Genomic DNA, 12758 nt, shown 5'->3' with positions numbered 1-12758 from the left:
TAGCAGCGTTTTGACAGCTGTGACACCACATACGTACATAAATATTTTTACATTATTTTATATTTATTTTCGCACCAGTACAGATGGAGTCATAGTTGTGACTTTTGCTTAAACGAACCATTTAACAGCATGAAAAGGTTTAGTGTTATACAAGATAATTAGTGCCCCCCATCCCCATGTTTTTTTTGTTTGTTTTGTTGTTGTTGTTGTTGTTTTTTAAAGAGTATTTCCTATATGCTGTTAAACAAAGCAAAGAATCTTAAACACAGACAACCTAGTTTTATTTTGGATGGTTACTACTTCACACATAGAAATAAAATTATTTAGGAAAAAACGAAACTACCATGGTCAAAATTATTAGCTTCCCTATTGCCAACAGGCAGTTGTGTATTCTTTTTGCTGGATAACACCCTGGAGTCATTTGTTGTAGTTTTCACCAGGTCTCACAAGCAAAACTTGAGCAATCAATTCTTTTTTGGCAAATCTCTCAAGCTCCTTCAGATGTGATGGTCTGCTGTCTGGCAGGGACTCTGGTCTTCAGTTCACCCCACAGATTTTCAGTGGGATACAATTCAGGGCTTTGTGTGGGCCAGTCAGCAACGTTCACTTTGGTCTTCTGTAGTTTTTCCACCATCAGCGACCTATGCTCAAGGTCGTTGTTGTGTTGGAAGGTAAAGTTATGACGCGGACATTTTCCTGTTTGAGGTTTTTTTTTAAATAAAAATCTTCACACACCATTCTTTCTTAATTATTGCTTCTGCTTTGATAAGATTTCCAGTTCTTGACGCACTGAAGTCTCCCCATAGCATAATACTCCTACCACCGTGTTTACCCTGGGGATGATGTTCTTTGGGTTGTAGGCCTCTCACTTTATTCTGTAAACATAAGCAACATCTCTGTGGCCAAAGAGCTCTAGTTTTAGGCACACTGCCAGTATAATCTTTCTCCAGGTTGTCCTGGGAATACTCCAGTCTAGCATGAAGGTGTCTGTTTTGCAAAAGCAGAGTTTTTCTTGGTCTGAAACCTTGGGGTCCATTCCTGAGCAGTGATTTAGTTATTTTCTTCTTTAAGACTACAATTGTCTTCCTTCTCATATCCCAACTAGTGGCAGCAGATGGCTGCCCCTCCCTGAGCCTGGTTCTGCTGGAGGTTTCTTCCTGTTAAAACGGAGTTTTTCCTTCCCACCATTGCCAAAGTGCTTGCTCACAGGGGATCGTTTGACAGTTGGGTTTTTCTGTGTATGTATTATTGTAGGGTCTACCTTACAATATAAAGCACCTTGAGGTGACTGATGTTCTGATTTGGTGCTGTATAAATAAAATTGAATTGAACTGAATTACAATTGCAGGCTCAGCTAAGGTATTTACTAGAATCTTAGCAGTTGGTTTGGGGCCTTTAGACACATGTTTCCCCAGTTTTACTTTCTACCTCTGCCAATCTTGTTTTGTGCTATACTCTTTGAATGTCTGGTGATATTTCTGAAGTTTTTATATTGTGTGTAAATTGAAAGATAAACTGCAGTTTTATCTAAATTTATCTAAATCTTTCAAGTTTTGAGCATCACAAAGTTAAAACATCATCGTACAGCAGTGGTTTGTACCATGGCTAAATAAAACAGTCTGTTTCTCAAGAGAATAATAATATTGACCCTGGTCAATTTTGTTTTTCTGAATTAATACTGTTATTGTGTTCAAACAGAAATAATTTGTGCAGTCTAATGAAAAATAGTATGTTCAGGAAGTGCTATGTTGACAGTCTCTTGCGCTATTAAAAAAGCACAGGTCAATTTTGACAAAAACTTTAAATTTCATGGGGGGTAATAATTTTGTCCTGATATGCATATACATGTATTGATACTATTTATCAATCAGATGTATAATTAGTCAGTGTATAATACCAGTCAGACATGTAGCTACATCAGCTGTTTGGGAATTGTGAATATTTGTGGCACAACAGCACATATTAACTGTCACGCAAAGCAAACCTGTGAATCATTAAAAAACCACAAACTAATTTACATACTCAAGCCTGTGGTCTTATGAGTGTTGCCTGGCTTCTACAAGATAAGATAATATAAGAGAAAACACGACTACATAGTTTAATGTAGAATAGTTAAATAAAAGAACAACAATATGACAAAACAAAGTATAGAAATGCACAAAAGCCAATACATAAAACGTATTGTCGAATGAAGTGGTAAAGATTTTCTGTATCTGTCCTGTGTCAAACAGATTAAAAGAACTGATTAGCAAATTTTGAGCCTATAGTCACTGTGTCAACAGTTTGGCCCATATATTTTTATTACTTTTGTTTTTGTCATTATTTATTCGCTTCTTTATTTCCTAAAAAACATATAAATCTTCAGTGAAAGTAAATATATTTTAGTAAAGTCTTCTAGGTCTTGAATATCATCACACTGTCTTTAAACATGTAGCTAGTGTAACTTATGTGACACCGTTGATAAACCACTACTTATTGTAAATGTTATCTCATTGGCTGATAAGCTGATATCAGTTAAAATAGCCAATGCTGGATGATAACAATGTTTGGTGTTAATGAAAATAACAATGGTGCACTAGAGGGGCATCAATGAGACAAATGACAAGACATGAATGGTTTTACAGGTGGAGGCCGGTGACATTTTTTCCTCCTCATATTTTTAGACTGTTTTTTCACTACTTTTGCATTTAACTATAGGGTCAGTGTCACTACTGGTAGCCCAAGGCAATACCTGGACCCTACAGAGGTTTCACAGGTAGTCCCACTCCTCCAGTATGGCATATGTGCCACTGGAGTTTGTTCTGTCTTCCAGTAAAGTCTCAAGAGCATGGAGGAGATTCCGGGAGACAAGCAGTTACACTTGGAGAGCTGGGCCCATCAGCCACCAAGGACAGGATAAGCACTGGCAGAGCCCTACAAAATGACTTCCAGCAGCAGGACACTGGTGTGAGTGTCTCTGACCAAGCAATCAGACAGTGACTTCACAAGGGCCTGGCATCCTCAAGTGGGCACCGTGCTCACGGCTCAGCACCGTGGAACCAGATTGGAATTTGTCATAGAATTACAGGTCCAGCATTGGCACCCTGCACTTTTCACAGATGAGAGCAAGTTCACCCTGTGCATATGTGACAGACGCACGTGAAAAAGAATGTTTTGCTGCCTTTAACATTGTTACATTGAAGGCATATAATAACGTAGGGAGGGACAGACCTCTACAGGCTAGCCAACTGCACTGTGGCTGCCATTAACTACTACCCTATGCTGGTGGAGTGGGTGCTGGGTTCCTCCTGATGCGCAACAATGCTTGGCCCCATGTGGTGAGAGTCTGCAGGCATTTCCTGGAGGAATAAGAAACTGAACCATAGACTGGACCCTACGCTAAACCCTATAGAGCACCTCTGGGACATTACATTTTGGTCCACCGAGTTGCACGTCAGCCTGTGCAGGATCTAAGTGGTTCCCTGGTCTAGATATGGAAAGAGATCACCCAGGACATCATGTGTTCTCATTAGGAGTGTGCACCAATGATGTCAGACATTCATAGTCAGAAGCTATACAAACTACTGATTATCATTCTGAGTTGCTATAGTGACATTTTAGCATTTCCAATTAGATGCTCTGCAGCCACTTACAGTTGCTGCTTGTTTATGGGTGTTTCTGCATTCAGTCTTGTATTTAATAGTGGAAAAACACCCGATTTAAGCTCAAGAGCTTTGATCAGGTGACTGATGTGGTCACTGGAGAATATCCCATTTCTTTGCCTTTGGGAAACACTTGCAGTTTGCTTTGGGTCATCACCCATTATCAATACGAAGCACTGTCCAGTTTGGAGCATTTGGCTATTTTCATTCTGTCATAATGCCGTGTGTGAGCCAGGAAGGATCAGGACCTAAAATACAGAACTCAGAAGCAGGACTAAGTTATAAGTGCATATAAACCAAGTTATTCCATTTATATGAGTCACAGCTGCTGTTTAAACATTCAGAACTTTTACTTCTATACACCTATAAACCATCTCAATGATAATATGACTGCATTAATAAGCACATTTCTAACTGATCTCATAGAGATAATCGGGTCGCGTTTCTGGTAATTTTAGGCTGTGGAAACACTTTTTTGCATGCACCCATGCAGTTTAATGCTCTGGCCTAGGTAAACAATCGAGCAGTACAGAGTAATGCACTGATTGGACACTAGATGGCAGAAAACATGCATCTGTTCTGTTTACAAGCTAACATGAACTCTGGCAGTAGTAGTTCAAAGCCCAGTACACGCCTTGTATAACACAAATAAGTACACCGTGTAGAAGGTGGATTTAACACAGCACCAAACATTGCATAACCGTGATAGCGAACTTGAACCTGGGGTTCCCTGCTCGAAGCATTTGGGTAAGTATTACTATAGCTTAAAATGTAAATATGTTTGGAGAAACATCCCGCACTTTATGATAAAATATCACTAGTAGTATATAACTGACAATGTGAGTCTTACTATTTTAATTTTGGATGATTAAACGTCTATAATTAGATATTATGGAGTGGTACGCCTACTTGTTTTCTTGTGATCTTAAAGGCAGATTTAACTGTCAGAACTAGCTTTGTTGGATTTGATTTTATTAAACAGTGTGGTCTTTCGCAAGCAAACTGCAGTTGGAGTTGTATTATATATAGGCTGTGGACCAAAATGACGCAGAGCCGGTTTTTCATTAGAACTTAATTCAATTATTACAGTTTAAATTTCTAGAATGTTTTTTCCCTCCTGTGGCTATGAAGAGTGAGGCTGGTGCAAGATTTTTATTTGTGAAATTGAGCGTGGGTGTGGATAATTACAATTATACTGTTTGATTTGAGTTTTCTGTCTGGATCCCTTTCTTTATTTTTTAAATCTCTGAGAACTATGAAGACTTAGAGACTTAGACTTAGAGCTTTTTATTGTCATTGTGCAGTTTCTTGCACAGCAAAATTGGGTAGCTGAACCACAAAGGTGCTAAAGTAAGAAGAAGAGAAACCAATATACAACGATGGCGGAAAATAAATAAATAATTAAATAAATAGAATAAAATTAAAAACAGTGTATATGTATACATATGTGAGTGGAACTATATACATGGTGTATGTGTAGGAAACATTGAAACAGACTGGGACCAAAATAATTGCACATGAGCCAAAAATATTGCACAGAACATGGAAAGACTGAAATATTGCACATAGATGATCAACAGCAGTGTCAGGGTGGATGTGTTGGGGAAGTCTTTACACACTCTTAGCTTGCATTAAGAGTTCTGACAGCCCATGGGAAGAAGCTGTTCTTTAGTCTGTTGGTTTTGCACCTGATGGATCTGAGCCTTTTCCAGAGGGCAGGATGTTGAAGAGGTGGTGGTTAGGATGGAGGTGGTCCTTTATAATTGCCCTGGCTCTGGAGAGACATCTTGAGCTGGCAATTAAGTCCAGGGAGGGGAGTGGACAGACGATCACCTTCTCTGCAGTTCTGGTGACCCTCTGTAGTCTCTTCTTGTCAGCTGTTGTGCAACCAGCGTACCACACAGGGATAGCGTGCACCAGCACACTCTCGATAGTGGCACGGTAGAAGGACACTAGGAGTTCAGTCTGCAGCCTGTTCCATCTCAGAACCCTCAAGAAATGGAGGCGCTGCTGGGCTTTCTTTACTAGGGCTGATGTGCTTGTGGACCAGGATAGGTCCTCAGATATGTGGGTGGACACCCTCTCCACATAGTCACCTTTTATGGATAGGGGAGGGGGATCAGTTCTTGTTTTGCGGAAGTCCATGACCACTTCCTTGATTTTTCAGGCTGGTATAAAAGTTTTTTTTATTTTTCACTGTAAGGGAGTGGGAATGTGGACTAGCAGTCCAGCGCTGGTTGTGTGGCACATCCCCACATGGAAGCTGTGGGTCCAGCTGTGGGGAATGACCAGTTAATGCCCAGTTGCCTGTCTGAGCTGCACATCTCCACAGCACAGAGTTTCCCAAACCCTGGCGTGGTCCATAACATGGACATATGTGTCCAGCTTCTCACAGAACCCAAAGACTATCAGCAAATATATTCAAAGTATCCAAAGTTAAAATGCCTACATAAAACTTATTTTAATGTCTGATGTTATAATACTGTTAGTACTGATGCAGTGAGGTATAAGAAGCCCTGTTTTATGAGTTTAAACTGAGCTGCTTTTTAAAAACCGCTTTAAATACAACAAAATATCTTAATCCATAGATTTCTAAGGTTTGGGTGCTCCAACAATAAATAAAAAAAACAAAAACAAAAAAAGACAATATGCATATGTTTATTTTTGCCATATTTGCCATGTTTCTTTAGTCTTTTAGAGGACGTTTGAGTTTTGTGAAGTACTAAATAATTTGAACTCTTCTGATCTACATAAATTATTTTAGTGAATCCCTGTGAGAAGATTAGTAGAGGAATCCCCACACAGCTCTTAAACATCAGAAACACTACAGGGAGCCCCAATTCTAGGGCACAGCATGCTTCTATAATCTCTGATAGATAAAAAGAAACCTTGGGTTTCAAATATTGCAATGAAGTAAACACTATTTGTCTCTTTATTGCAGTGGAGTAGACATATATATAGTCAAGATATCAAGTGGAAATATCAAATTATACAAAAATGATCAGGCAGTACTGTGTTACCGACTTGTTTTTGTGTATTTTTAAGGTATCCGAGGGCCGTCATGAAGATGTTTTATTTACCTTTGATCCTCTTTACGCTACTCTCATTTCAACCACCCGGTTCATTTGGGGGCAAAATTCTGGTGTTCCCACTGGATGGAAGCCATTGGATAAACATGAAAGTGCTCATAGAGGAACTGCATGCCAACGGTCATGAGATCACTGTCATTCGGCCATCTGATAGCTGGTACATCAGTGAGAAATCTCCACTCTATACCTCTGTCACACTTCCCTACTCTAGTGGATTTGAGGAAAACTTTGAAACATATTTGTTTCAACAGCTGGAAATCCTGCTTCAGGGAAAACCTACGTCTTCTTGGTCCCGCATCTGGACTCAAATTCAGATCCGGAATGTGGTTGTAGAACAGTTCACTCAGTTTCACAAAGGGATGAGAGAAACAATCGTTCAGATGTTTGAAGACAAAGAGCTGATGCAGTCTTTACATGCTGCTAAATACGATGTGCTTTTGACTGACCCTGGCATCGGTTGCGGGGCCATGCTGGCACGCCGACTTCAGCTTCCTCTGGTTTTCAATGTAAGATGGACCATTCAAGGCGAGGCTCACTTCCTTATTGCTCCCTCACCTCTGGCATACATTCCTTTTACTGGAACAGAGCTAACAGATAAGATGACCTTCTCTGAGAGAATAACGAATATGTTGAGTTACATTATTGGCATGTACACATTGTTTTACATGGCAGAAACAAACTACAAACCGGTTGTTATGAAGTACTTTGGGCCTGATGTGGATTACTCAACGTTTTTCCTGGACGCTGATATATGGCTTATGAGAAATGATTTTGTCTTTGAATTCCCACGTCCAACATTGCCAAATATTGTCTACATGGGTGGATTTCAATGTAAACCCTCAAAAGCGCTTCCTGATGACCTGGAGACATTTGTCCAGAGCTCTGGAGACCACGGAGTCATTGTGATGACCCTCGGGACTTTAGTTGCAAAGCTTCCTCAACATGTTACTGAGGAAATTGCTGCAGCCTTTGCCCAACTTCCTCAGAAGGTTATATGGAGGTATATAGGACAAAGGCCAACCAACCTGGGAAACAACACGTTACTAGTCAACTGGCTGCCACAAAATGATCTCTTAGGACATCCCAAAACTAGAGTGTTCGTGACCCATGGAGGCACCAATGGAGTTCAGGAAGCAATTTACCACGGGGTGCCTATAGTTGGACTGCCCTTATTCTTTGATCAGCCCGATAATCTCTCCAGGATCAAAGCAAAAGGAGGAGCTGTGATTGTGGATATCGCTATGCTCGAAAGAGATAGCTTTGCAGAGGCACTGATGACAGCTCTTTACAATTCCACTTACAGGGAAAACATGCAGATGCTCTCCAGGCTGCACAGAGATCAGCCCATGAAACCTCTGGATCAGGCAGTGTTTTGGATAGAATATGTTATAAGACATAAAGGGACCCGTCATCTGCAGACACAGTCGTACAAAATGTCGTGGTTTGTGTACAAGTCTCTTGATGTCATTGCTTTTTTGTTGACCGTCGTTTTGCTTATGATGCTCATTTGTGTGTCATGTCTAAGGCTAGTGTGGAGAATGATCTTTTCTAGAAAAAAAGTTAAACGTGAATGATCAGAAAAACAAAAGCAATCCAATCTAAAAAACTTCCTCTGCACCAGCCATGTGCTAATTGCGTGAAAGCATTTTACTTTGCCATATTTATCTTGAGAACATCAAGAGCATAACTCTGGATGTTTCTGATTTCAGTCGAGGTTTTTATTTGTGAAGCTATGATATCTTCGAATGGTGAAGAATCATTAAAAAAAAAATCAATCCACACATGGATCAACTCTAGAAGCGAATCACTTTAAAGCTGGGCAAGCCCCACCTTGTTTTTCACCAAATTGTTTTTTTGAAAAGTGCTTTGTGAATAAAGATGATTCTAGTATTTTCTATTTAATAATTTCTCTTGTATTTTCATTGTTTCCTGCTTACATTTTTAAAGAATTATGTCGGTGATGTGTACTGCTCTTAAGCCATTTACTGACCAGGCACTAGATGGCAATACAAGACACACTGCACCTATCTAAGTTAAGCTGATTTTTATGTATAATGGCTCAGTCCAGTCCTGCATTAGTAGACGTGCCATTCTGTAACAATTTGTAAGAAATTCAATTTATGTCCTTTTGTGTTTTAAAAATGAAGAAAATGGATTCTGCAGGATTTTAATGACAGCCCCTGGGCTCAGGAAGTAGAGCAGGTCATCTGCTACAGAAGGTTGGTGGCTCAATCTCTGGCTGCTCCAGTCTGCATGTCAAAGTATCCTCAGGCAAGATACTGAACTCAGAGTTTCTCCTGATGCGTTTTGTCAGACAGTGAATGTATGTGAAGGTTAGACAAAAAGCATTTACACATTCAAAAACAAAAACAGTTTTTAGGACTATGTGTGTGAATGAGGCTTATATAAACTGCTTTGAGTGTTCAAATAGAGTAGAAAAGCACTCTACCAGTTCATTTACTATTTATTTACTCTGTTTGTCAGATCCGTGGGCTTTATGAAGACAAAAATGATTTAAAAACGCTCACAGTCAGCAAACAGATGTAATTGCATGTCCTGTGTGCATGCTACTGCACATTGACAACAGATGTCATGTCTTACTTTTTTTGTTTGTGGCTCTCATAGTCAGTGATTTTCCAGGTGGACTCGGGATGAGGGACAGATTCAGTAGCAGTGGGTTAATTATGGTGAGACATTTATTTTCTCCTAGCCTACACTTAAATGAAAGCAGATGTCCTCTTAGCACTGTGAGGTGCAAACTACATCATCAGTTTATCCATCCGTTCTCTTCCGCTTTCTCCCGATCAGGGTCGCAGGGAGGCTGGAGCCTATCCTCGCTACCTTGGGGCAAGAGGCAGGGTACACCCTGGAGAGATTGCTAGTCTGACACAGGACTCAAACTACATTATGTATTTGCTTAACTATTACTCACCTCTCATTGAAGGTTAACAACCACTCAGATTTGTATTGTACATTCACAGATGCCTGCTAATTACTGCAGCTGAAATTTCATTCACCAAAACTGGAGCACAAACTATTTGTACGGTCTGTTAGTACAATTAACTGCACATGAGTCACATTGTTTGACAAATAACTGAAGAAAAAGGAACTGACAAAGACCAGTGATTGTATAACAGGGTCCAGTTCAGTGACCCCATACTGCGTTGTTACAAAAGGGAGGAAATGAGCTTCGAGCCATTCCTAAATGCAACTGAAGGTTTTCTTGCAATTCAGCTGTTGCTTTATTTTTCAGCCTTTTGGGTTGTTTTTTGCAAATCATCCCTTCACAGAAAGCCACAGGGAAACTTAATTAAATGTCATGTATGTGTGCCCATTTGTTTACCTCTTTTGCTGTGATGCACTTGCGTGTAATACCCCTAAACACCAATCATGTGTTGATGTGGATATTTTCTCTTTTTTTGACCGTTCTCTATAACTCTGGGAAAATCTGCTACAGTTCAGCAGTTTCTGAAATACTCAGACCAGCTAATCTGGTATCAACAATCACGCCACATTCAAAGTCACTTAAATCACCTTTTATCCCCATTCTGTTGCTCGGTTTCAGCCCATTGATAAACAACAACAAATCCTGGTCTGAGTGTGGGGGATTGTCACATTTTCTCTATCTAGTTTCCAGCTCCACAAAAAAGTGATTTTTTTCTTAAAAATATAAATAAAAATTTTAAATCAGTTAAGCATATTAGAAAATTGACAAGACATGCCCTAATGTAAAAAGAATGGTGATAATTATTGTATCATGAAACAGTGGATCATCTTTTTTACTGCATACTTCTTATCTTCTGAGGCTTCCCCAAAAAATACTAACATTGTCAGCGCCACCCCCGCAATCACCGTGAATGAAAGCGGACTTTGATAAAGCATAACAAAGATAGTGGTTAAATACACCCATAAGCGTGTCGGGCACTGAATGTGGGAATACCGGTAGTTATGATGATGAACAAACACAAATTTGGTTTTTTTAATAAAAAGAAAAGAGAAGAATCACTCGAGGCAAGTAGTAACTTTCTTTTGCAAAACAGTAATTTCTGAAAATACAGTTTCAGCTCAAAATGACATTATACTGATTAACATTAGATTTTTCTGCTAGTCTTGGCTGATAGGAAGTGTTCTTATTGCATAGTAAATAATAGCAAGAGTCCAAACAACTGATTACATCATGTTATAAGGATGAAAGAAAATGAGAAACAGTATCGTGTTTAGTATATTATACTAACATCTGATGGGGTAAGGTAACACTCCAGATGTCCTGTCCAATATATATTACAATTATGACAATTATTACATTCTCACATGCGCCTCTGTTTAGGGATGTCTATCAATATTCAGTGTTTCAGTGCATGCTTGAAAACAGCTTAAGCAAAGTGTTGGACCACCAGAACAGCATCACTGTCTCTCTGCAGTGATTCTCCAGACGTCTGAAACTTTACTGGAGGAATGGAACATTATTATTTTAACAGATGTCTTCTGTTTTGGTATTTTGATGGTGATGGTGGAGAGTGCTGTGTATAACATCAGCCTAAAATCTCCCATAGATTTTCAGCTCAGTTGACTGACAAATTGTACTGTTGCGGTCTTACAGGTTCCAGGGTTTCATAAGTTTTGGTTCTTGTTTTGAATTTATAGTTGTTTTTTATGTGTTCGCGTTAATCAGTGTAGTCTAAGGATAGTTGTCCGTGCCTATGTGTTTATATAAATACCTGCCTTTGCCCTCACCTTTGTCTGTTTACTTTCCCTCCTGTATATTTGCTGCTGTTCCTGTGAACTTTCTGTTATCTGGGTTTTGTATTTTGCCTACCTTTGCATGCTGCTTTTGGGTCATCTCTTCACTTACTGGCCAAAATGAGTCACACTATTTTCATACTCAGGCTTTCTGACTGATGATCCTGCCACTTATGCCCCAACAATGAACCCTGTTTTGAAGTCGCTGCGAGAAATCGTCCATTTTTTAAAAGTCAGAACCAACTGAACCAGCTCAGCAGTTTTATACAGCAGGCTGAGAAAACCTGGATATAAACTGATTATTGTGCTAGTGCGTTCCTTGTATTTCTTGACCTATATATTCAGGTTTTTAAATCTGTTATCCATCTGTGATATCTGGGAGTCCAGATGACCCACTTTATGTGGGACTGTGCACCGTTTTTCCTGTCTCCTCATCCCACACTGAAATGCCGATGAAGGCAAAATGACAGATATGAATTCAAAAAGAGATGTACTGATCTAAACAGGCATACCTCATGAATACCAAAGGCGATTATCACAAAGAAAAGCTGCTGAAATAACTCTTAGGTTTTACTTTTCTCTTTTATTAATACAGGAATTTAATTACTGACTGAAGAAGTGGTGAAACAAATCTTTAATTTACAATATAGAGTGTTAGCAACAGTTGTTGTGATTGGTTGCGATATAAATAAAACTGAATTGAATTGTTTCTTTTTATTTGATATGTAGATGCTTTTTTTTCACTTACATATAATTATGCAAACGATGCAAGTATGGTGATATGAGTACAAACTCTTGGTTAGTACGTTGTTCAATACACTGGTTCAATCTCACATTAATGCAAATATGTGATCAGCCAATCAAATGGCAGCATCTCAGTGCATTTAGGCACGATCAGGACAACCTGCTGAAGTTCAAACTGAGCATCAGAACGGAGAAGGAAGATGGACTACAACAGCAGAAGACCACACCAAATGCCACTCCTGTCAGGTGATAACAGGAAACTGATACTACAATAATGCCTGGTCTGGTAGTGACAGAATTGAGTGTTAACAACATAAACGCATTCATTCTTCTTGACTTGTATCAGTTGTTCAGGCGGTTGCTGGTGGTAAAGTGACGTATTTGCATCCCTTTGTCCGTCCCTTTAAAACCACAGAATACTCATTTTCTAATGGATGCTTCCAGTAGGATAACACACCATGTCACGAAGCTCAGATCCCCTCGAACTGGTTTCTTGAACATGAAAATGAGTTAACTGTACTCACATGGCGCCCACAGTCACAAG

The 12758-nt window shown here is 39.4% G+C and overlaps 1 pseudogene across 1 annotated transcript; it reads left to right on the top strand.

Moving 5' to 3' along the window:
• The first annotated feature begins 36 nt into the window (after positions 1-36).
• LOC146515332 (UDP-glucuronosyltransferase 2C1 pseudogene) lies at positions 37-8373 on the top strand (annotated as a pseudogene). Its single transcript, XR_014874893.1, has 2 exons — positions 37-4388; positions 6687-8373. The product of XR_014874893.1 is annotated as a UDP-glucuronosyltransferase 2C1 pseudogene (transcript).
• The last annotated feature ends 4385 nt before the right edge of the window (positions 8374-12758 follow it).

This window comes from Neolamprologus multifasciatus, chromosome 7 (assembly GCF_963576455.1).
Source record: "Neolamprologus multifasciatus chromosome 7, fNeoMul1.2, whole genome shotgun sequence".
Lineage (NCBI taxonomy): Eukaryota > Metazoa > Chordata > Actinopteri > Cichliformes > Cichlidae > Neolamprologus > Neolamprologus multifasciatus.
The sequence above is the reverse complement of the archived record's forward strand: the minus strand, read 5'-3'. Positions and strand labels throughout refer to the sequence as shown.